Source organism: Oratosquilla oratoria, chromosome 41, assembly GCF_046742065.1.
Source record: "Oratosquilla oratoria isolate Oo_2021 chromosome 41, ASM4674206v1, whole genome shotgun sequence".
Classification (NCBI taxonomy): Eukaryota; Metazoa; Arthropoda; class Malacostraca; order Stomatopoda; family Squillidae; genus Oratosquilla; species Oratosquilla oratoria.
Window position 1 is genome coordinate 34,412,100 of NC_134817.1, and position 5,000 is coordinate 34,417,099.

Here is a 5,000-nt window from a genome sequence, read left to right on the forward strand (position 1 = left end):
CGCAACACGCTGGAAAGAGCAGCCATGACTTCTCCCCTTCCTCCTCTTTCCTCTCTTCTCTTTCTCCTTCCCCTTCTCCTTTTCTTCTTCCTCCTCACCCTCTTCCTCTTCCTCCTTCCCCTCCTCTTCTTCCTCCTCCTCCTTTCCCTCCTCTTCCTCCCCTCCTCCTCCTCTTCCTCCTTCACCTCCTCTCCTTCCAATCTCCTCCTCTTCCTCTTCCTCCTTCACCTCCTCTCCTTCCAATCTCCTCCTCTTCCTCCCCTCTTCCTCTTCCTCCTTCCCCTCCTCTTCTTCTTCCTCCTTCTCCTCCTCTTCCTCCTTTCCCTCCTCCTCCTCCTCCTCTTCTTCCTCCCCTTCCCTTCCTCCTCTTCCTCCTTTCCCTCCTCCTCCTCCTCTTCCTCCCCCCAACTTGCCACCTTTTCCCAATCCCCAACCATCCCCCACCTCTCGAGCGCAATTAGCCGTGGGCTGAGTGCATGCCGACTATTCACAGGACTTCCAAAGGTCGCTGGTTCGATCCTTGGCGCCGGACACCTCTGCTGACGCGGCTTTATATGGCCCACGCTTGCTTGCTTGCTTGCTCGCTTACTTCCTCTCCTCTTTATTTCTTTCTCTTTGTTTCTATTCCTGTCTCGTTTTTTTCCTCTCTAAACCCTCTCTCCCTCCCCTCTCTCTTTTTCTCTTCTTTATTTCTCTCTCTCTCTCTCTCTCTCTCTCTCTCTCTCTCTATCGTGTGTGTTTACCTAACTGTAGAGCACACGCATGGAGTATACTCGTGGAGTCCAGTGATTGATAGCTTTTACCCTCTCGGATGAGAGATCAGAACTCAAATAGGGCCCGATTTATGGGTAATGTTGTGACCTTACACACACACACACACACACACACACACACACACACACACACACACACACACACACACACAAACGCACACATACACACACAAAACACGTTGTTCCCCAGAGTTGGAGTGTGTGAATGTGTGTGTCTGTGTGAGTGTGTGTGTACGCGTGTGCGTGTGTGTATACACGTGTGCGTGTGGGTGTATATGCTGGTGTGCGGTTGGTCCCACTGCGTGCAGATCAATTGTTCCCGACCACCTAATTCACAGGCAAAAAAAAAATAAAATAAAATAAAATAAAATAAAATAATAAATAAATAAACCCCTAAGATATCTTCTCCCTCAGTCGGTTCTCGGTTCTCGAGTGTCACTACTGAGTGCCACTCACCCAGGCTATCTGGGCATGGAAGAAGAAAGACGACTATTAACCTTTATCCCTTAGCTGAATAAAACCGCCTGGCAGAAGGTAGAAAAATAAAATTAACGTAAGAATGATCACTGCCCTCTGTAGTCTCATGAAGTACAGTAGGAATAAGCTACAACACCTGACTAACTAGAGGGGAGAGAGAGAGAGAGAGAGAGAGAGAGAGAGAGAGAGAGAGAGAGAGAGAGAGAGAGAGAGAGAGAGAGATAGAGATAGAGAGAGAGCGGGAGAGAGAGAGAGAAAGAGGGAGGGAGAGGGAGAGAGATAGAGAGAAAGGGAGAGAGAATAGATAAATAATATAAATAAATCAATAGATAAATATACCAAGCACCCAAAGATAAAAAAGAGACAGAGAATGAATAAATAAATAAACAAATAAATCAATAGATAAATATAACAAACAAACAAAAAAGAAAAAAAAAGTCGCCAAAATAAACAAATAAGGAAGGCAATCATCCCAATACATCAACGCCTCCACAACATTTCAGGGACTGGGAATCCCCAATCGACGAAGTAAAATCCCCTTCGGCGGAAGCCGACGTCGATGACACTTCCGTTTGCCGATTCCTTTGTGCGACGCCCCTTAGCCTAACCCGACTTGGTCACCTTAACCTCATCCGTAACGAAGCTTAGGTCTAACGCTTGTTTTATTCTTACTAAAGGAGGTGGTGGTGGTGGTGGTGGTGGTGGTGGTGGTGGTGGTGGTGGTGGTGATGATGATGATGATGATGATGATGATGATGATGATGATGATGATGATGATGATGATGATGATGATGATGATGATGATGATGATGATGATGATGATGATGATGATGAATGATGAATCTCCTTATCCCCCTTCTGTCTATCAATGTTATCTAAGTTCTCCTTTTCCTCCTCCTCCTCCTCCTCCACCTCTTCTTTATCTTCATTCCTGTACCTCTTTTACACCTCTTTGTCTTTTCACTTATCCTCTCCTTCTCCTCCTCCTCGTTTTCTCACTAATCCTCTTCCTCCTCCTCGTCTTCCTCATCATCCTCGTCCTTCCCCTCTTTCTATACCTCGCCTCTCCCCTCCTCCTCCTCCTCCTCCTCCACCTTCTTTCTTCTTATCCTCTTCGTCCTTCCCTTCCTCCTATATCTCTTCGTCCATCTCCTCGCCTTACCATTCCTCCTCCTCTTCCTCTTCTCATGCATGACGTTGGACTGCAACCCTCCGCAGCCGACGCCGCAACCGCAACCGCAGGTTTCGTCCGCGCGACAAGAACGACGATCCAAGAAAGTCTCCCTCACGAGACTTCATGGTGTTCCCATCCTCTACGACCCTCTCTCTCTCTCTCTCTCTTTCGCGCGCACACACACACACACACACACACACACACACACACACACACACACACACACACACACACACACATACACACACACACACGCACGCACACAAAAAAATCCTGTGATTATTCAAAACATTCCAAATCTAATATAGCGTGTCACGGTTTTTTTTTTTTTTTTTTTCCTCCTCTGTAATCACGACAATTCCGAATTCGTACCCAACGAGTGTTCTGTCGTCGCCAAAAACCGATTGGGAATTATTTACACAAATGTAATGACATTTGAGATACGTGTCCTACACGCTAGTAGTCACGAATTGAGTTTTTACAAAAGTTACTGTATCTGAGCAAAAAAATAAAAGTTTAAATAAGAATAAAATAAAATAAAATTATTTTTGGGAGATAGTTGTACTTACATGTGTAGAAAATCGATGACACGAGAGGACGGGAGAGATTGACAAAACGAGAGAGATAGAGAGGAGAGAGGAGAGAGATGTGGGAGGGACGAGAAGAGTTAGCGCGATCGATAAACTTAATATGACAACTAAGACACAACCGCCCACCAAGCCGCCGACTGGACAACTGAACGACGATAACGCAAAGTCGACCCCTTAAGAGAGAGAGTGACGTCACAATGGTGTTCCCAAGACTTTCTCTGAATGAATAGATACTTAGCATGAAGCCACATCCGGTGACGTCACGTCGTCTTGATTTACGTTGACAAAGTTCACATGCATCTGGTAACCCAGGGAGTGGCACTAACACGCACGCACGCACGCACGCATGCACACGCATATGCGTACAACCGCATACATGCACACACACACACACGTACACACACACACACACACACACACACACACACACAAACTTCAGGTAAAGAAACTGTACCCATATTTGCTGGTAAGTTTTGGTGTGGACATGACGTCACCAATGCTCTCAAGACTTCAAACGATGTGACGTCATAAAATAGGCCCCGCCCCCTTGCACATACAAGGAAAGACATTGTAAGGCCTACTTGAGGCTGTATAAGTCTTCAAGTGGTCTTTGTTCTCAAAGTCCAACAGTCTTCGAGTGGAATTGCTAGATTTGGATATTGTTTTGTACGATGGGAGCCTTTATCCAGCTGCCAGTGTTGGCTAGATGATACACTGTGTGGTCAACAGCTTCAGAACAAAGACTATTAGATTACGTGTAAAAACTTTTTGTTGGTAGTTATTTATGTAATATGGATCAGTTAGGTTTATATTTCTTCTTTATAGATTCCATATTTCTAGATTGGTTTTACTGAAATTCGTTATGTAAAGTAAAAATATCTCGAGATAATGAAAAATAAATAGAATAAAATAAAATAAAATAAATAAATGGAAAAATAAAAATAAAGATAATAATAGATAAATAAAAAATAAAAAAATTAATACATAAATTAAATCAAATAAAATACACAATAATAGATCAAATACATAAAAATAAATAGAATTAACAAAGAAATTAAATAAGATAAAAATAAACTATAATAGATCAAATAAATAAATAACATAAATAAAGTGTGGGACAGACCAAGACTATGTGGCAATTTGTGTTCTGCAGCTTCTCCATAATATTCTCACACACACCGTGAGACCAACGTTAGACCAGCGTCTCACTATGAATCATAATGTATGAATAAATTTCATAAATGTGCATATATGGATACCCAAAGTTTTTTACAAATATATTTAAATGATAAAATAATAAAAATATTTAAATACCTTGACTTATGAAAACAAAGAAATTTGTGTCCAAAAAACGAGTTGGTATAAATGGCAGTGAAACCGTTAATATTACAAAAATATGTATTAATTGCTGTTATTATTGTGACGTTAACTATAGGATACTTATCATCATATATTGAGAGATTATTGCCATCTTCCGCCACATCTATGACAATTAGCGTAGCGACATCTATGGAACGAGTGCCAAAGTTTGCGTGTCTGACTACATGCAATTAGTGAACTTTCCTTTCTTAATTACAATTGGATCGTCTCTGGAAATGGTGACGTCATTTTGAGAGCAGCCTCGATTTATATATATATATGCAAAGTAGACCACATGGAAAAAGAAACTAACGAAGCAGAACGCTTTCGTATATTACATCTTCAGTGCAAAAAGTACATAGTTAATAGAAATACATAGATTATATATACATGAAAAAGGAACAAGGACAGTTTACACAAGGGTAGAGGACATTTACCCCCTGGAAGGCGGGCTGTCAGGTCGCAAGGGTCAATGCGTCCGCTAATGAGGGTGGGGCGACATTAGGTCACAGTCACAGGGTTACATTTTACCTGTTATTATTTTGCTTATTTCTTGACAGATAAAATTGTCAAGTTTTTATAAGCCCTTGTGTAGGTTGGTATTTTGATCACTGGTGGTAAGGATCA

The 5,000-nt window shown here is 42.1% G+C and overlaps 1 protein-coding gene across 4 annotated transcripts in view; it reads right to left on the bottom strand.

The window, feature by feature from the left end:
* Window positions 1–5,000, bottom strand: part of LOC143021216 (hematopoietic prostaglandin D synthase-like) — a 201,706-nt gene that overhangs the window by 36,395 nt on the left and 160,311 nt on the right. For 2 of the 4 annotated variants that reach the window (XR_012965973.1, XR_012965974.1), the window contains exon 1: window positions 2,994–3,173. The exons of the other annotated variants lie outside the window; for them this stretch is intronic. The gene's annotated coding sequence lies outside the window, so the exon portion shown is untranslated. Of the gene's footprint in view, window positions 1–2,993; window positions 3,174–5,000 lie in introns of those variants that run through there. 4 annotated transcript variants of the gene reach the window in all.